The sequence below is a fragment of the Neodiprion pinetum genome, chromosome 6 (genome assembly GCF_021155775.2).
Source record: "Neodiprion pinetum isolate iyNeoPine1 chromosome 6, iyNeoPine1.2, whole genome shotgun sequence".
NCBI lineage: Eukaryota > Metazoa > Arthropoda > Insecta > Hymenoptera > Diprionidae > Neodiprion > Neodiprion pinetum.
The window spans coordinates 29,135,594-29,156,375 of record NC_060237.1 but is presented as its reverse complement, the minus strand read 5'-3'; the positions used below and the strand labels follow the sequence as shown (position 1 = coordinate 29,156,375).

Sequence of the window (20,782 nt, the reverse complement as noted above, 5' to 3'; positions counted from 1 at the left end):
AAAGCAGAGCTGTTTCAGTTGAAATGTATTTGGTGAATCGAGTGAATAGCCCTTTCTTCGTGTTCGAACAGATCGTTACACGCATGAATATAATGAACAACGAATGAATAATCGACAAATGACTATTGCCTATGGATAATACACGTGGATATGAATGAGGCCGATAGACGCATCGGATATATAAGAACGACGGCAAAGAAGGCGTCCGTCGAAGCGTCGACCGTTGAGCACTGAAAATATTGAATTATAGCGCATAACCGAAAATACTGCCGGGCCGGGGCGTCGGTCCTTTTCATCTGCGACCCCCGCCGGGCCGGCCTCGGCGCCGGATTCAACGAATCGTAAACCACGAAAAGTGCGTTAATGTTGTCACGATTCTTCCGCGTGATTTACGCGTTTCCGATGCCCCATAGTCCGCCCCTTCTCCTCTCTCCTCTTCCCTCTTTCCTCGCCCCTTCGCGCTCCACCCTTCGCCGCGAGGCAACAGGTACCTTGCCTACCTATCCAACTACTACCTTACTACCTTACTACCTTACCACATCCCTACGCGGACCGCGGGGATGCCGCTGACCCCTGTCGTTTTACCGCGCCGCTCCTCAGATTCTACCTTATTATTCCTGCACGCCGTTTCGAAGTATTTTCATTGGGATAGATTTCAGGGCGAACGACGTGCGCATAAAGTTACAGTGATGATCAAATGAGAATCAATATCGCGTGGCGATAACGCCGTTTATTACTTCTGTTTCAACGAATCTTGCGGCGGGATCGAAATAGCTACATAATTTTAAAAAAGCCTCGACTAGTAAGGAAGTTTTTCCTGACAATAGTCTCAAGCAAATATCCGCGTATACCATTACACGTGCCAGCGAAAACACGAGTCTGAAAAAATTAAACGACGGCGTCAACCGCCAGGGGCCCCCCTTTCTTCCTTTTATCTGTCTTCGATTTTTTTCTCCTCTCATCCCCCTTTCGGTATTTCATTTTTACGTTCCGTCGATGCGTGTAATTTCACGCGCGAAGATATTCGACGGTCCGTCGACACCGGCGTCAACTCGGTGATTTACATCGACGTAAATCAATTTTCTTTTGCCTGCGTCCAGTAAAAGAAGCCCGGAGATAAAAGGTGGAGGCAGTTTTATTCAGTTTGAGAAACGCGCCGTTGTGCAGTGCAGTTGCAAAGCTTCATCTCCGCACGGATGCGACGCAGCGGTCGGCGAAAGAATAATTCTTTTGTTACGAGAGAGGAGATTTCGCCCGTCGAGGAGAGCCGCGGCCACGAGATACGACCGATTTAATCGTTGCCTGTCCAAAAACATCTTGGTGTTAGTTCACCAGGCGTATGTGCACGAGCCCGCGTACGGCCACCGACCAACTTTTTCGGCGGACCCTATTAACGAGGGGAAGGCTCCCCGTGGTGGCTCGAGAAACCCGGCACAACGCGCACATTTCTTCCATCTGTTCGGTCCAAGGAATAAGGAGCAACGCAGCCTCTCGGATTCGTCGCACCTTGTTTTATGTGTAAAACTTGCGACCCCGGCGCCAAAATCAATTAGCGCCAAGTAGAAACGCGGCCTTATTTTCCCGCTTTGGACACTTTTTTTTTTACTTATTTACTTACCGGGACTCGGAAGTTCCGGCGTATACCATTTCTTTTTTTTTTTCTTCAACTGCATTCGTAACGTGGCATTCGATATTAGTAGACGATTTACTTGGGTGCGACCTGCAGCTCTGTCGATTTATGTAAGAGGAAATGGAGGAGGAAGATGAGGAAATTTGGGAAAATCTTCTTCACCCAGTACGCGAGAAAGCACCGCGGTTAGCCAGGTATACACAAAAGTTGTACATGCACGCGGGCAGGCTTACACACAATTAGTAGGCATGGAGGCGAATTTTAATGAGATGCCCGGACAGCCATTGAAGCCAAGGTGAGGTATAAAAATGGTTTATGCCCTGCGAAACTCAGCACTGAGCTCTCATCAATTAGGGCGAGAGAGTGCAGCGGGACTTGTGAGGCAAACGTACCTTATACCTTGTTTCTCTTCCCACCAACCGATTCATTAACATATTCGTTTTACTCGCCAAGCAGTCACCAAAATCACTCGTGGCGCTCGTTTTCCTTTCCGAAACCCTCAACTTCGGTATTTTCGCTCGAAATTAGTAAATCTGTCCGCGTTCTCGATCGAACTACCAATTTTATTACGATACTCGAAACGTTGATTCGGGTATAATTATCATCGTTGCACTTGACTAACAGTCAATTTGAAAGGGGTGGACACTTTTTGAAACCACGTGTCCACCTCGATGCGTTAAGAGAGTCGATAATTCGTTTGAAGATATGCTAAAATTTATTCAAAATCATACGAGGCCTGCGCACTTGGAGTCGTCGTGTACATGAAGTAATTAGAAATCACTTAAAGTCACTCGAAGTTGTAATAATTCTGTTGAATACGTCACTTGAAAAGATTTCAAGTTATATCTCAAGACTTTCGAATTTGTAGGGTCCTCCAAATTCTTCGGCTCAGTATTCCAGTCAAGGTTCAACTTGACGGTTTCGACCAATCCGAAAAAAGCTTCAGCTTATAATTGGATTCGAACTGAGACTTGAACGGTCTATTTGCTGTTTGCTAACAAAAGGAACGTAATAGTAATTTTTTGCTTTCACGCCGATTCAAAGTTGTTACCAAATACCGATAATCGGTTACAAATTAAAACGAGTCTCGAAACGATTCAGCCTCGATTTGCGGCATCGAATCGATTATTTCAATCCGAAACAACGAAGTGTTTGCTCCATCGTCGAAATGGTTACATCTCGACCCGAACCGTGGTTCCATACCTCGTTTGTCAGAGTTGGCATATGATGCTTGTCCCCTTAATTTCGAGGTTCCTTTTGACTGGAGGCGAGGAGTCGAGGATCGAGTTAGTCGCGGCTAGTAAGCGAGCGGTGTTGAGTAAGCCGTCACTACGGATAGGATGAGGTATACGGTATACGCATAGGGGGGAGCAGCACGAGGTGTCCATGAGAAATTCCAATATTTCAATAACCGTCTCGGTGAGCGCAGCGTGAGCGCGATAGATCACCGACTCGACTCGACTCGCAGAGTCTCCTCTCCTCTCGTCTCTTTTCTTATTTACCAGAAAAAAATCGGTAGAGGATGAGGAGAGAACGGTCCCTGTGATTCGCCGCTTTCGAAAAGAGACTCTGCGCATACATCACGCTTGTTTATAACGCGGGGGGGGGTTCCCCGGTCAACAATACACCAATTTGGCCTCTCGATTGATATCAGATCCCGCAGGAGGCGGGAATCACCGGGAGGACGAAGCCGAGACACTCGCGGGCACTTTCCTCACCCTCTCTCCGAATCATCGCTGGTATGATCCTAAAGCGATCGTTATCATCCCCTGCTCCGATCGCGCTGCAGCCCTGCAAGTCTTCTTGGAGGCGCGCGTTTCGAGCTCTCTTTGATCTAGTGACGCTTCGCGGTGTGTTTTTCGGAATTTCATCCCGTTTCTCACCGGCTTCTTCTCCTTCGGACGATCCGAATTAATCGAGCTTTTCGGATGATGGGGGTGGGGACACATCGTTGTCGCATGAGCTCTTAGTCCGAAAACCAAACCCCCCTCAGGGTTTCGGTTGCGCTCGAACCGTGCGGCGGACGGTATCCGAAAAACGGCGCTTCCAGCGAGCGAATTCCCATAAATTCCTCGAGCGTAGGCAGGTATATCATTTTGAACGTACATTCTCAGCCTTGGTCCTCAAATTTATAGATATTTCGCGTGAGCGCGGGGCCCACGTTGTCCACCAAATCTGTCGTATGTCCCTTCGGTCTGTCTCTTCTCTCTTCCCTTTTCCCATGCGATGCATGGACCGAGAAAAAGGAGCACATTAGCATAGACACAATACGCCGCGTTTCATTACAACGGCGTTTTACACATTTTCACAACTTGTCTCCTTCTCTTTCTCTCTGCGTCGGTGTGCCTGCAGCGTAAGTTCGTTTCTACGTTCTCGTTGATGCTATGTTGCAACTTGCACAAGCAGCCGCGCGGAGAACCGAAGCCATAATTCTTACAGGCGGACGAGTATAACGTTGATTGATTACAATTACTGGTCTTGAAAAACGTCGGTATTCGAATAAATATCAGGATGAAAATCCCAGGGGGATGTATAGCGAGGATACGAGTCAAGAGAAACATTTATTTGTCCTGCAAAGACGACAGCGAGCACTTTCATTCATCGAGTCTACACTTCTCCAATCTTATCAATCTTCAATCAACCTGCGCCCAATTGATAGAGAGAAATCATCATTTCGGTCGTCACCTGCAAGGATTCCGCTCTCGGATTCCGATGTAACGAGTAATTCTTTCCCCCCGAGTTGGTCGAGCAGGCAGCATCGAGGAGGAGGTTGCACTGCGCGGAGGAGCAGCACGCGGTAAGATAGAACGAATATAATCCGACGATTTGTCAGGCATAACGAGGATTATGATAATAATCAATTGGTTCTTAGGATCGTGGCTCCACACGACATTTATCTTGCTCGGCTCTGGGTTTATTAGGTACCTTATACCTACCTTCCTTCCTACCCAAGAGGTTGCGGGGGGTGAGGAGGTGGGATGCAGGGCTCTTCCTCTCGCCGCGCAGGGCCACGTGGTACTCCGCGAAGGGGGAGGACACCGGTCCCCTTACCGTCCCCCCATTAAACTCTTTTCATACCGCGATGAGGTGCGGGGATACCGCCGCGTTATCTTTTACCGCGGGGGATAGACGTTATTACCGAAGTACTGTTAATCGTGAGAGTAAGTCATTATTTAGGACTTTAGGACTTAAGTAACTACGACGCGAGTCTCTCTCATTGTCGCAATAATTCTATTCCGCCGGGACGAAGGAGTTGCGGGCATATATGAATGAGCACGGGTATTACGACTCCCGTATTATATTCTCTTTGAGATATTAATGCCCGCTTTGCAAGATATTCCACCGCCGCTGCCTCCCAGCTCGATCCCTACTCCGACTCGTCTCCAAATATACTTATATTATAAGTTGGCTCCGCAACGTGTATCTACAAGAAAAATATCACACGCGGTTTGGCGACCAGTAGACAATAATTTTTAGACGGCAGCTAGGCTTAGAAATTTTTAAAAATCATTCACCGCTGACGTACACCACACGAGTTAATTAAGCGATCAATTTATACCTACCCTAGTTTTTTCGCCAGAATCTACTCTTGCTCTCAAAAGATGTTTTTACCTTTACAAATTATGCGATTCTCAAGCGCGCAAATAGCCCAATTATCAACCGGTTATTTGCTTTTTTTCGAACATGTAGAAGCGCTGCTATTCTGACATTTCCACGGGGAAAAAGGTGCGTCGATCGATTTACGATCCTCTCGATCCGTAGTCGCTGAAGATTGCCACAACGGATCCGATCCTCGTTCAGGACTGCTCACGCCGGCGATGAGAGCTAAACGATTAACCGACCCACCACCACGATCATTAAAGATCAATAAACGTCACTGAAAACTCGGTTGGGGTTGGACCGAGGTTTCGAGATCACCGAGGATTTGTTATGGCGCAGGTATAATCAGAGTTTGGGGGTTGCGATGAGAGCACCGGATGCTGTACATCAGCGAATGTGTATGTTGTAACTTTCGGAATCTAGATCTACGCTGGGGATGTCGAGGGTTGATTCTTCTCGGGAATATCGTGCGGATGCGATTCTCTACTTATTGTTAGCTGGGAGATAGAAACTTTGTCTATTTTCCTGGGTTTCAACGACAAAAAAGCCCGACTTCGTTATAAACCCGTTTTTCGACCTCTCAATATTCAATTTATCAATCATGAAATTTCGAAGATATAATTAGTGGAAATTATACAGACGTATTATTTCTAAATTTCGAAGAGTATCCTTGTACAGCTTTTCGGTGTTAACTGGTTTCGAGACTTTCGAATTTGCAAGAAATTATCTCACCGATATTTATTATACTTCTTACAAGGATAATGGAGTCAGATTCGCGAAACATAGTTAAATGAACGTGTCTGAATTTGCATACATTAAACCTGTGGCCAAAAAATAAATAGTTAATTAAACCGAAAACCCAGTGAGCCACGCCGGAGGTATTTGCAGAATTCTTTCAGATACGAAAATTGTTATGGTCGTTGCGTAGATAACGTTGCGATATCGAGCACGATCGTATGTTTAGTGCGGGCCATAAAACGGAACTTTTCTTGCAAACTGTTCAATTCCATTCTCTTATCTTTATTCTGTACCCCGCGGGCAGCATTATTATTGCCTGGGACAATAATCCTTAAATATATTCCATTCCTATTCGAACGATGAGAAGAACAGGTTTTTTAATGGGTATGAGAAACTTCACCTTTCTCACACTGGTACATGTATTGTATATATGAATGTATGTACACGTATTCGTATATTCGGCTGTGTGGTGAATTTATGATGAGCTCAATCGCGTTGCTAAAACATCATACGAATTATTTTTCACCCGTTAGATGAAAACTTTTCTATAACGGCGATATAAATCGTGGATTTAGCAACGATACCGTCATATCACTCATAAGCGATCCAACAATAAGCCGTAAGTCTGAATAATATTATACATATGTTTTTATTAATTAATAAAATTTAATGTACGTTATTAATCAGACGCGGGTCTATTAATCCGCGCTTCTTCTCCTCCCGCGGTGAGAAAAAGTTTTATATTACGGAACTCACACGTCGTTTCCGTTTCAAATTATTTTCCTCGACACCCTTTCGCAATAATTTGCGAAAGAAAACCCGCGTGGGCCGCCGATTCTTCGTGAAACATAGGTCTAATGCACGAAAAATTCTCCAGATGGCCACACAAATCTGTACACGATACCTATTATATTTTACGCTTCCTCGACCGCCTGTCCGCTACTACAGGCTCGTCTCCTCCTCCACAGTTTGTGATTTAGGAGTCGAGATCATCATCGTCGAATTCATATTCATCGCACACTTGTCAGGCCTCACTAATAGCCGGCTAATAGTCACCTCTAGACCTCCTGCTTACACACCGCTAAACGATGCTGCTATGCTCATTGCACAAGGCATGCTAGTCGATTCTGTTCACCGTTTTAGACTTTCGATTCCTGCCTCATTCCACGCTTCTCGTCCTTCGAGCACGGTACACCATACGTACCATTCGAACTGAAGATAATCCTAAAACTTGCTGGGATAAATTTATCCTTCATATTTCCGAGAGTGAATTGTACTGAAATTGGAATATCTACATGTGATCAACGATTTATACCGTAACGTAAAATGTCTTTGGAGAACAGTCCCGAGTACCGAGTGTTGAATCAAGTTTAAAATCGCGTCAATTCAAACACGAGAAATTTTCAACACGTACACAAATCACTTTTAACAGCACGCTGCCTTCTTCTTCGAGGGATTGAAGGTCCCTGCTTCCGGGCAAATACAATTAGTGGAGCACATGTCTTTTCTGCCTAGCCGAGGCATCAAAACGCGAGAAGGTCTCCGGACACCCATGAAGTCCTGGTCTGCAGGGGCGATGGGCCCGGTGTAGGTACGTGGGGCCCGACGAGGCGAAGAGACGGAACACGAGGCCCACGGGGCCAGTCTAAACTTTTCGTTTAATTACACGAATCGGTCGATAAATCAAACTGGCGCGGATGTTTGAGGTCACATCGAACGACCCCGACGCTTGCTTCGATAATTATACCTTTAAGGTTCGAAGTCTTTCGAGACGACGGCTGCGGACGCTTGCGACGTACACAAAGCTCGATTCGGACCTACTCTGACAATGAGTACCTTCGTACTTTCTGTGACATTTGCTGTCCCTTCGGGTTCGCGAGCTTCGCGGCTCACTAAGTGTAACGGTGCGTTATGTCCGTCTGTCCGTTCCTACAGCTACGTAAATCAACCGGCTGTTCCTCGGCTATTGCGGATGAGGCAAACAGTTCTCGCGAAGGCAGTTCGACCGCCTGTCTTTAATTACCCGTGTGTAATCGGGCAATTAATTTCACTATTTTTAAACCGCGGTTTACGCCCTTAAGTTATATCGTCGTCCAGTCGTATCTTCGAATCTACCGCGTGCAGTTCGCGAGGTTCTTCAGCTAAGGTCGAGCTGTAAAGTAGACGCGAAAAATTTGGAATCCCGGAACTTGGCAACGGCTATCATGGTCGCAAAATCGCGCTTTGGTAAGAACGTAGGGAAAAATGGTAGAAAATACTGTGAAAGGGGAGAGGAGAGATGGACGGAAAAACGTGAAACGAAGGGAAAACGAAAAAACGCAACGTCGCTGAGGCGAGGCGGGAACGAGGAAGGTCGGTGTAACCGAGAACTTTGCTTGATAGAGATCTGAACGCGCGGCCCGGGAGACGGGGGTTGAAATACAGATATCACCCACGTCGAGAGGTGATCCATCCTTCCTCAGGGCCGACTGTCCGTCGAGTGGCGTCCTCGCATTAATATTCCTTTCGTGCAGAAATAATCCTGAAGCGCCGCCTCTCGAACTCAGGATGCGGACCCCACGGTACAATCCATGCGTACATTTCCCACCCGCAGAGTTGCAATGCAACGAATATACACCGATATCCATACTTAGGCTATGAGAAGAAATGGCTTGACTTGACATTCAAGTGTCGAGTCGAAAATTTGGCCGTGATTTCTGTCTCATGACCAATTGCGTTCCTCCCGCAATCGATGAGAGGTACGATAGTCAAGCGATGCAAGATATCCTGACTTCGCTGACCAATTTTGGAAAACTATCGAGAGCTTTTCCCAGTCGATGATCCGGGACACGGACGCCCGAAGGAAAGTACTCCCCACGGAGGGACATCGGCGTGTTGGACAGAGGCAGGCTTGGGAAGATTCCCGGGTCCAGAGGAGGTGGAGGTGCGAGTGAGAGATAGAGAGAGAGAAAGAGAGAAAGAGAGAAAGAGGATGAGAAAGAGAAAAGGAAGGAAAGGGAGGGTGGAGCGCGGCGTGCATTCCAGGGTTATCATAACGGAATTAATCAGACAGGTTGCCGGGAGGAGCGTTCGGGCTTGTACCTTGTTCACCGAACTGCTAGCGATGCCTGCGGAGAAGAGAAGAAACGAGAAGAGACGAGGCTTTCCTCGAGAGGAAGAGGCGACGCCGATCCAGAATATATGCGCAACTGGACGCGGTCTGCTCCGTATTTCTTCCGGTCGTTAAGGCGAAGACAGGCACCGTGTGTTAGCCTTGACAATTATTACTGTCTGTTCTTATGGGATTGGAGAAAAAGTCGCTGTCCGGATTTTTCTTGAAACTGTTCAACTTTGTCGATCATTGCAACCGCAGACCATGATGACCAAGCTGAAATTGATTTCAAAAAGTCCAAGGACCCGTTCGTATCCACAATTTGTTTCGTTTGTAATCCAAAGAGGTGAAGTTTTCTCAGAAGCCGACCAACAACGCGGCTGCGGAGTCTCTATTTTCCCCATCTGTCAACTGGGCATTGTTCCCTTAATACCGGATCTTGTGACTATGAAGAGCAAAGCGCGTCGTTCCCGGATTCCCCCCTTTTTCATCGCTGACGGTGTCGCTGCAGCCTGGCTGCCTCTTCGACGTCCATGGGGCCCCAGGGACCGTCACCGGCCCCATAGTTTACGCTCTTCGGTTGTTTACGGTTAACTAATATACCTATACCTTCAGAAATTAATGCAGTGCCCAGCTGCAGGGCGCATTGTGGAGCTCGCTACCTTCGAGGCGCTAATCCGTCCGACAAACACTCGATTTCACCACTTATATTCACCTTCGACGAGATTATTCCTCTGCAGCTCGGATCAGAGGAGAGGAGAGGAATGGAGCGGAGGGAACGTCGCACCGTCGCGGTCGGTGGTTCACAGACGAAATTTATATCTATACTATACGCGTCTTATTACGAAATACGTGGGATCGACGACAAAACATGCATTACCAAACTCGCGTCGTTGTCTATTCGGCTCCTGTCATCTCTCCTTTGGAATTGAAGAGACTCACCCTCCGCTTGACGAAAACATCGCCTTTCAAAGTCGCCCGATATGATTGCCAATTTTTAAAACTTCTTTGGTCAAACTAAAGTTTACTGTCACGATTCAGAGTATCTTTCCGAAAAATGTTGATGAAAGTGCCGCTGTAACTCAATGATGGACATTTCAGTCCTGAGAGTGAATTGAAACTTGTGGAACAACCTCAACATCAAAATTCATCAAGATTCATGGGAATAAATATATATTTCATTTGTCATAAAATAGTTAGGACAGAAATCTGGAACATTGGATCTTAGGAGTATGGTAGGTATACGTAGTTGTAATAAGGGACTCGAAATCTGATGCAATTGAGCCGTAATGAACATGCGCCTTTTGTATTCAATACGTAGGTCATACGTGACATTTTCTCGTTTTGTATATTGTGGAAGTCTTTTACGAGAAGAGGATACACACGGATTGAAAATGACATAGTGAAAGAGAGAGAGAGAGAGACAGCTGAAAGTCGTACGCCACGCACGTCACTTGCAATCAAGAGATGATTTAAGCATCGTTTAATATCAGTTTAGCATCGGGGGGGCGTAAATGTCGCGGCCCATTCACAAATTTCATTATCTGAGGCTTTATTGTTTGTGTTCTCCGACGGTTTATTTATTTATTTTTTTATCCACCATTTTTTTTTTTTTTTTTATCTTCATTTTTCACTTCTTACACCCATCGTCCGGCGGTCGTCCCGCTAGTCTACTTCCCTTTATAGCCCATCTCTTGATATGCGGCTTGACTGTATCGTAATTCACATCAATAAGAGGATGATAAACATCCGCCGAATTCTTTACTACTACGACGGTTTGTTCCTCCTGCGATATACTGTTCGTGAAAGGTGTATTCATTTTTTTTTTTTGTTTCCTCCTTCATTCTTCAACCAAGATTTTTATCAGCTAATACAACGTTAAAAAAAAATCTGAGTATACATATATATGTAGAATTCGAGGACACGGACAGTTCTCTATTACGAAAACGTTGACGAGACTTAAACGGCGCGATGTCGTCGTCGTCGTGGGACTCCGCCTATTCGTCGCGCATCTAGCAGGCTTGCCGCAAGAGCCAACGGGGGAGGGGGGGGCAAAAAAACACAAAAGATAGAGGTTTGGCGCTTATAGTTACACGGTGCGCTTTCATCCTTTGCCTTATTTCGGTATTTAAGTAGGCTGCGGGCCTCTTCTTCTCCCTCTTTGTCATCTTCCTCTCCGCGTGCACTAACGGCACGTCATGGTTAACGCATGCATCGGGGAGATAAGTTGCGGCAAAGGAGCGAGCTTGTCTCGCATAGCAAGCCGCCGTCCCGGCGTCGTTGTCCCGCCCTCGCGTTTTCAGAGTTATTGTTTTTCCATGAATCGGGGGCGGGTCGACGCTGTTTTTCTTTCTTTCACACGCCGATTAGCAATGGTAAGTGTTTGCTTAGCGCCCCTCAGCTGGGGAGGTGTTTTCCTCTTCTCGTCGGCCACTTCTTCCTTCCCCCTTCCCCCTTCTCCGTCAGCATCCCCCGATGCTGTTCTACCTATAGCCGTCCATCCACCCGAGGATCCCGCAACGCTTCGTTCGTTCGTTTGTTCGTTCGTTCTTCTCTCAGGGGTCGAACTTTCGAAATCGTTATTTATGCCCAACTTGGCGCACAACTTCGATGACTTTGTGAAATATCACCCCGATTCCTAACTCTTAAACTGGGATGAGATCTTATCCCGCTCCTGCCACTTCCACCCCTGTACTGTCCTCCTTTTCTCCTGGGTTCGTTCGACTCTGGATGCCTGGCGCCTCCGACTCCGCCTGCACCTTAGCCATTCCTACTCCATCAAGTATCCCGATTCTCGGTGGCTGGATGATCCCGCGCGACTGATTGTGCCAATTTTACCATTCCGCGTCCTCCTTCGAACGGAACGAAATTCTATACTGCTCAGCTGTATTCCCTCTCACACTGAGGTCCTTCCTTTTCCTCTTCTTCGATACTCCATGCAAGACGCCATAAAGTAAACTTATGAGACAGATCATTGTCCGGCGTGCATGGAATGCTCAGGCATCTATTGAAAAAGAATCTAGTAAAAGTCAGTTGATATTTTTTCAAACGTAATATAGGGGTTTGTATACCGTTTTTCTTCACCTCTCCCAGTTACGGGGGTGGATTTTCTCGTATATTTACCGCCGACGAATGAATTTACATTCCGGACACCGCGTGACGTCCACCTGGCGTCGGTAGTTTCGACGAGCTCTGCTGCAGCCCATGCGCCTGTATGAAAAGTAAAAGTATACAGGCTCCTTCTTTTTCGTCTTTGACTTTTGTCTTTAATTAGAACCAATTATGGTAGCAGTTTTCACGACGAGTGCTTCCGAGTGGCCCTGAACTCCCGATGGTAGAATAGAGGAATTTCTTCCCTTCCTCCTTATCCCCCTCCTTCCGATTTTTGATAGTTTTCCATATTTGTTTACATTATTTTAATTTAATTCGTAGACTCTTCTTATTTTTGACTTACGGTCATCAAAGGTCAGATTTATCCGAAACATTAGACGTACAATTAAGCTGACTTTCTCCCATTACGTCCTGACTCACTCTGCCTGGCCTCACCTCGCCTCTTCTCTCCTCTTTCTCTATACTACCTTTCGTCCTTCGCCTCTTATACGTCCCTTTCTTTTTCACTCTCAAGTATTTTCCTCCTTTCTCTGCACCAGCCTCGTGTGCAGCTGTACGGAATCTGAAAATAATTTTTCCTTGAGATACGGTTATACACATCCTACTTAAGCTCATGTGTAGATAAAAATAATTTTTAATTTGTGAATCTGTTGTGGATAATAGGTAGGCAGGTATATTAACATTCATTTTACAGCCAGTATTACTGGGAATATTGTCTTCCGTAATCTTGACGTTCCCATGCCGACGAGTTTCAGAAAATCAACATCCATGACATTTCCATAAAATCGTCAACCGTGACTACATCAGAAATAGAAACTCAATTTCTAATCCCGTGACAAGTGCCTGCCTAACGTTGTCGGAACAACCATGTCACTCACAATCGACGACAGGACAGGTACTATAAAAACCTGGTTACACGGGTTGAACGTTTAGTAAATTATTCGTCGTTAACAAAGTGTGCCTCGTGAAGCGGTGAATGATATTATTCCACCAAACGTATTTCGTTGGAACAAGCAAATGCTACAATTTGTTTAATTCAAGCATCAACCATACTGGCCATTTACCGATTACCGATTTCATGTAGAACAGTTGAAGTTGGAAAGACCGAGAATTATTCGGACCATGGACGATACAATCAGTCCAGTTACCCCAAAGAACACCATCTTACTGACATCATTTCTTTTTACTCACGTAATTTCGTTTGGTGCATCGATGCCAACTGACATTTCAGCCTCAGGTTCGCCCTCCAATGAACAGAAAATCTATCAGTTTTCCGGGTGTGACAGATGCATCGGTATGGTCGTCGTCTAATGCGGTACCTTGCCATCTGCCGTACGGCATGATGAGTACCTACACAGTGCCTGGCTGCACATACGATGTCCGGGTATTGGGCATCATACATGGGTCCGCTCTTATGAGCGTTGCGTTACGATCCCTCGCGGTGTTGTTAGGATTGAGGACACTTTTGTCTGGTACTTTAGTGTCGGCATTGGTCGTACGTTTTCGTCGCATCAGATACACGAAGGACGAACTCGGAAAAGTGACTCTCTCTTCTCCCGGTGTATCTTGGATAGATGAAACTGCCAGCAGCAGCAGCTCTCGGTCCCTCCAACCTCTCATATTGTATTTCCCGGAACCCATGGGACAGATCCTTGGTCACCCTGCAGTTGGGGAAACAGAACACTGGAGATCAGACCATGGCGCTCCGCGGTAGCAGACTCTTATCCGGGGGACCATCGTGTTTCGCCGGTCTCATTTTGCACTGGTTCGTTAGACTATCGAGCCTCACCATCTGTCCCCGATCCTTCCTCCCTCGCCTCGAGTTCGCCGTAAGTCGCGCGAGCAGTCGTAGCAGAGTTTCTCGGCTCAGGAATCTTGCTGTTTGTCATGCAAGAATTCAACAGTCCCACTGTTCTATTAGGTGGTCTCAATTGGTCGGGCTCTTCCTTTCCACTTTCAGAATTCAAGTCGAACAAGCGAACGCCTGTATATTCCAAAAGCTGGACCTCTCACTGTACTATTAATGTTCAATTCGTTCAAAACTTCGAGTCATTTTTGACGCAATTTTATTTAGGAAATCGCTGCCACACCCCCTGACGATGATCACTGCTTCCTTTATCGTACCTTCCGAAGCTGCATCCTACGCGTTACGTTCATGCAGTGCATGTTTGTCGCTGCACGCATATTGTGGTCACCGGTTTTGATGGCTTCGATGGTCCGACGATGGGGTCTTCCGCATTTTATGCCCTTGGCACATAAATTACCTTGAAAGGCGAACGATCGGGCGAGAGTTCACCTTCCCCCTGGTTCCCCCATCGCTTTTCTCCCCGGCAACGTTTTTTTTTTCCTCTTCCATTTCATTGAGGCCGCAGCGCACCTCCTTTCTCCGATTGTCAGAACTGTGTTTATACCGTCACGAAATCTAGTCTCGACGAATGCATTCGAGCGTGCGTCGAAAAATTGCAGTCAAATTTATTGTACCCTTCGTCGAGTCGAACGCATGGCACGCGGCTTTCTTTTCGACCGTGTTTACCTTCGTCGTTTCGTTACGCTTCTTCGACCTCGGATGCTGCTGGGTGCAGGAGATGAATAGCGCTGATCCTATGGTGTTTCCAAACAACCGCATCTGGTCGATTGCGACCCTCGATTGCTCCTTCTTGGGTAGCACATTGTGCGCTTATATCGCGGATCAGGAATTCCGACTGATGTGAGTTGTGCCGCGTGTGTGAGAGGAGGTGTGGGGGTCGAGAATATGAGGATACCCACCCCCGATTCAGCCGTGCTTTGAATAAACATGAGAACATACCCACCTACGTCTGCAACGGACGGAATCCTGCATCATGTTTTGAGTTTTATAAAAAATAAGACCGTCGACTGCCGCTATAATTCAATTCACACCTAATAATGGGACTGGGGTATTTCCATATTACAGGCTGTAATAAAATTAAAAATATCTTAGGGGCGGGTTCGACCCTTCGGGGGGTCCCCGCTCTCTTCGGGGCTCCAAGACCGGCTACACCAGCTGAACAACAGCGCCGTCTCACCTGCTTCTCATCGTTTTATCAGTTATACCAAACGTGAAAGTGAAGGTAAAACCGGCGAAATTCACCCTCGAGATGATCGTTTAAACCGATACGAGAGAGACTCGGCGATGACGAGTCTCCGGTCTACCACTTCTACGAGCTTCTCGAGTGTCTGAACGAATTCCAAAGGCGAGGTACAGCCCGATAGGGTCGTATATCAATGAATTTTTGGAATGCGGTATCGCTCTTCGAGGAGCGGGGGAAACTCTGACAGCCGATACCCGGGGCGGGGATTCGGGTAGTGTATCTGACGTCTGATGCAACACGCCGATGCAGTCGACCCGGGATGACCTTAGTCGACCTCGGATATGACCTCTGGGCGACAATCTCCTCCGTACATGGAGATCACGGCTCGTATAAACAGGCGACGATGGTTTCGAAGACGGTGCTACTTTCGCCCCAGCCCCCTCCTCATCCTTCTGGCTACCTTTCCTCGCGAGGAATAAGGCGCGCATCTCGACGCCGCTCTCGCGACATTGTTGCGACATCGATATAAAGCGGATCATCTCTCTTGTCGGCGCTTCGTCGTCGTTATCGCCGCTGACACCGTGCACGCTGGTCGGTACTCGGCAGCACCGGGTCTCAAGGTGGAAGCTGCGGCTTCCTCGGCGTCCTCGACCAGTGATCGAGAATCGCGTGGGCGAGTTATGGCTGGATCTAAATTCACTCCGAGTTTCAGCGTGGAAACCGCCTGATAGGTACCATACGAGAAACTGCGCGAAAGGAGTTACGCTAAATAGTTGAAGAGATTTATGTTAAAAAATTGTACGCTGCTTTGTATTACACTATACGCCGATACCCCATGCGAGCCGTTGCTGCAGCTTGGCTGGTAGTTTGAATTTGTTTTATGCTAATGTTATTTAAGCCTCTTCGTATTACAGCAATCGTTTATATGCTGATTCTGGTCTTTGTTGCGGTGCGGTATTTAGAAAAAGACAGAAAAAAGAAAAAAAAATTGAATATTTTATTTCAAACTCGTCGGATATTTACAGTCTGTTATTATTTTTCCATCATACGACTTGTAGTTTCCTATTTTACTTTGATGCTTGCGAAGTTCTTCCGAGTCTCAGAGTCCTAGGATGGTTCATTTTTCACACGGTTTGTGATTCTTTTCACGCGATTTTTCCATTCCCATTAGTTATACACAGCATAATAGCAGGGGCGTATTTGTTTTTCAATCGCGGTCAAAAATCGCTCTGCGTTACCTGGAGGGCAACTTTGCCTCTTAACGAGCTGCAGCATTGATTTCTAAAGAAAAATTTTTGGTCCGGTTAGGCCGGGTGGCAAGTGGAGGTCGACCATAGGGTGTAGACCTGCGGAGCGTATAAGTCGGACTCGGATGGTTCGAGCACTTTTTAAAATACCCGACGCTGATTGTTTTAGCTACGGGGGTGAGAATACATTATATTAACGAGCGACCGCCAGCACGAGGAGAGTCGAAAGATGAACGACCCTCGAGCATTTACGGTCGTGACTTGTCGGGCTCGTTTAAACAAATGTTTGTTTCTTCTCGGGGCTCGGCTGGCTGGCTGCAGGGTCTCCGGTGCCGATCGCCGGTCGCCCGGTCGTGTGCTGCTGATCCACCATACGGCGTTTTTGCCTGCCTCGAGATAAGACTGAAACGCCCCTTCCTAGCGCCACCTTTTGCCAAATTCTACCCCAAACAGTAAAAATTTCGGACAAATCGTCCCTCGTTACGCAACAACGTGCGCCCTGAACTCCGAGCCGAGGAGGGGATGCTTCGGAATTTGCAGATAAATTGCCTCGTCCTTTCGGACTGACCCAGCCTCCTGGATGCCTCTTTAACCTGCACTGAAACACTGCTCTTTATTCACGGACTGACTGACTGGGAAATTCGATCCTATCACAATCAAAGAGGCTTATTTTCCGAACCGGGAACCCCGGACCAAGGGGTTGTCGTCGAGTGTATCTTGGACCAAAATCGAAAAGAGATGATCTTTCCAAGTGGAGCAGTTTGGGATCGGTAGTCGAAGAGAACTGCGTGCGTGTATAAGACGAGCCGTGTGTCCGTCGAGAAGAAGAAAGTGCAGTGCATGTATCCGTTCTATCATGCCGTGTATCAGACGACGTTGTCCTCGAAATGAACATAATGGGTTGACCGGAGGATTCATCAGTCGAAGCGTGAACATGGCCGTGCGGAGTTTGGAGCGTGAATTCTTATTCTTTTTTTTTCTTTCTTTTTTCTTCCATAAATCTAGTTTCGATGGCCTACGGATCAATCATCAATCTCGTGGGCACTTTGTGCGTTTACGCGGTGATTCAGCTCCGATGCTCCTAAACGATCCCACAGAAGGAAATGGACACCGAAGAAAAGAATCTACGGGCACAATGGTCGACCGATTACGATTTCAAAGATATCGTTCGTTTCGTGAGTCGAAAAGTGAAAAAGGGTGGGCGAGAACTCGAGCCTCTCTCGTTGCTCTCTCTCTTTCTCTCTCTCTCTCTCTCTCTCTCTCTCTCTCTCTCCTTTTTTTTCTCCGCTCGTCCAATCCGGCCGGGGTATAAATTAATTTTTTCCTGGATTCGCTCCACCGCGGCACCGTGGTGGTCCCATTGTGCCGTTGAATTGGTCATTACAATTTTGAAGATATCATCAAGGAAACATACTTCAAACGAGTTTATTGCCAGCTCGGACCTTCTGGTATTCGAAACTGCCATCTGTTGCGCTCCGCTCGAAACCTACGACGCTCCGCAGGCGCAGCTGACTTTTTCGGATATTCTCTCGGCGGTTTCTGCGAGAGGAATACCCGGAGCTTCTTGTAATGGCAGCTCGAGCTGCGGGGGATCGATCCTCCACTCGGCGTCGGTCTCGGGATCGAGAAGAGGCTCCTGGAGTGGCCGCGTCTCCCTCCCTCCCACTTTGCAGCACTTTTATTTATGTACCTCGGAGCCCGTCCGTCGGTCCGTCTGTCATCCCTCTGCCTTCCGTGCCGATCCCGTCGCCGATAACTGCGGTAATTAAAAGTGCACCCTAGCTAGAACTTTTTAGAAAATCTTTTTCCTCTCCCGCGCGTCTCCAGCCGACGGCGGCACCGGAATTCCCGCTCTGCTACCTTCCCATTAATTTTTCAACGCCGTAGAATACGGCCGACCCTGCAGGTTTCGGCCTCGTTAGTCCGTCCAAACGCGTAGCACCGAAAATCGCGCGCGATCGAGAGTAGCCAAAACACGGCCAGCCTCAAACGCCTCGTAAATATCCATGCTGCTGCAGCAATGCGAGAGAAGTAGGAGTGTATTTTACCGATATTCTGGCCACCGTTCGGCGGCGCCCACGTCGCAGCGAAGGCCTCGCGATCTCGCGAGCAAAAGTCAGCTTCCCAAACGCGACGGTTTTCTTTCACCATTCCCTGCACCCGGGTCGACCTTCGTTGGCCGAGGGGACGATCGGGAATTTTTAACGTGGGAGAGCAGAGCCGGTGAATTTCGGCATCCGCGACGAGCGATCAGTTTTAGTGACCGCCGTGTGAAACCGGGAAGTTCGGAGCCGTCGCTTCGTGCAGGCGGATAAGTGGAGAACCAGGACTCTCGAATGCATCGTATTATACGATGCCCGCCAAGTCTCGTTTTACCTCCGGACAACCGAGAAGCGGACATGGGACCATGATTTAATGTCACCTCGCGACATCCACCGGCCAAATTTGTATACGCGCGATGTCGAAGCTGCTCGATCCTTGGCCTCGAATCGCCTCAGTTTGGCTTCGGCAATACCGGCAAGACCGGCAAGACCGGCACTACTCACCACTCGAAAAATCCAGGAAATGCTCGGCAGTAAAAATATTTCGACAGATCGTTTACGTCCAGGTGAACATTATTTGCGTCCCTGTAACAGTCCGGTTTAAAGGACACACGTACATCATCAGGTACACCTTGGAAAGTATTCTTTTTAAGATACTACCAAAGAATTTTTCGACGTAGGATACTGGAGTGTTTAGCGATTTGTTTTTTATCTAACCATGATGACGGACGATCAAGAAGAATAGGATGGAAAATATGACGAGCGTTCAACCACAGTAGACGAAATGTTGGAAACGAGAGAACCTTGTTTGGTTCTCCTTTGGGGCGAAGAAGACTGCGGACCGGAGAGAATCTCTCTACTTCATACGATCCGTACTCCTGACGGAGGCGCCGCTGAGGCCGTGTGCCGCACGCCGTGTACAATGCACTTCTCGACGGTCGATAATCCTGATTTAGGTACGGTCATATTTTAGGCTAAGGATCGTGAAATTGAATAGTAGAATCAACGCGCGTGACTCGCCGCCTCGTTCAACAGGAGAAGTACGTTGCCTGCAGGACTGCACTTCGGACGAGAGGAGTAAATCTTGCAGGTGGGCTCTTCGACTCATCTTCCACATATGCCCAGGCACCGTTTCAAGATTCGCGAGGAGCATAATAGTCCTTCTTACCCCGAGAAAGCTGTAAATCTCCGGGCCGCGGCTCGTACCTTCTCAACGGGGCGAAGGCTCGAGTCGACTCTTCTCTGCGGATGCCTTCGAAAGCAAATACTGCCCGCGAATATCGCCGGTCACTCGGCTGTAGTGGAAGGACTCTTCATATTCACTAGCGACGCACTTCGCATAGGGTCAAGGATTCCCACCTGCACCCACGCAGTAGATCCAACACGACTTGTGTTCACCGCTAACGTGCTGTGCTGCTTCATTCAGCAAAAACGTGGTCGAGGTCGGTGAAAAACATCGGAAAACGGTTTCAATTTATCAACAATCGCGTTTCAGCCTCAACTCTTGATCAGGAAATCTGTGACCTTGACCACAACTGAACTCAATTTTCGGGAAGAGAGTATAATTTTCTCATCTGACAATGAAGCATTAAACCTGCCAGTGTATTTTTCTCTGATCGAAAGTCACGCAGTAATCTTCAAACCGTTTCGACTACATCAGGCTGGTATCTCAAGGTTGTACCCTTTGAGACTCCCGGGATAGTTGGCAACGTTGAAATCCACTCGGACATTATCCGGGTGCACATGGATTTTTAAGAGACTCCAGCGCGCTGGAAGCGACGTCGTGACTCTTGGCAGGCAGGGGGTCATAACTCTGGCGTAACAATATTTCCAGCAATGTCCACAGCTATGCATGCGCTCAGTCGGACAAATTGATCCCCGTGCCCGATATCGCGCGATACGCCTTCTTACCTCGGACGAGGCTGCCGCTGCCGGGTCGAGAGGGTCCCGGGTCATGCGACTCCTGGAGAACTGTGTCAGCGTGTTCCTCGGACCGCCCCGGCGAACGGTGTAACATTCTGCAGCGCATGTAAATACGTATTTATAGAACGCCGACAACGGGACGCGAACATTTACGAGAGGGGAGCCGCGATACCCTCCGCCATTTATTTCCATCATTCGCATGCACCGATCGATCCTTGTCGCTGGCTACAAATTATACATACATCGTACGCATTATCTCGTCCTTCGTTCTTTCCTACAAAGGATACCAGGGGGACTTGTACAACTGCAGTTTCAATCGTCTCTGACCGAAACGCATCATCGTGCGTACA

At 47.6% G+C, this 20,782-nt stretch overlaps 1 protein-coding gene across 1 annotated transcript in view; it reads left to right on the top strand.

Moving 5' to 3' along the window:
* The window catches only part of LOC124222494 (uncharacterized), a 48,430-nt gene that overhangs the window by 1,514 nt on the left and 26,134 nt on the right, over positions 1 to 20,782 (top strand). The window lies entirely within an intron of this gene.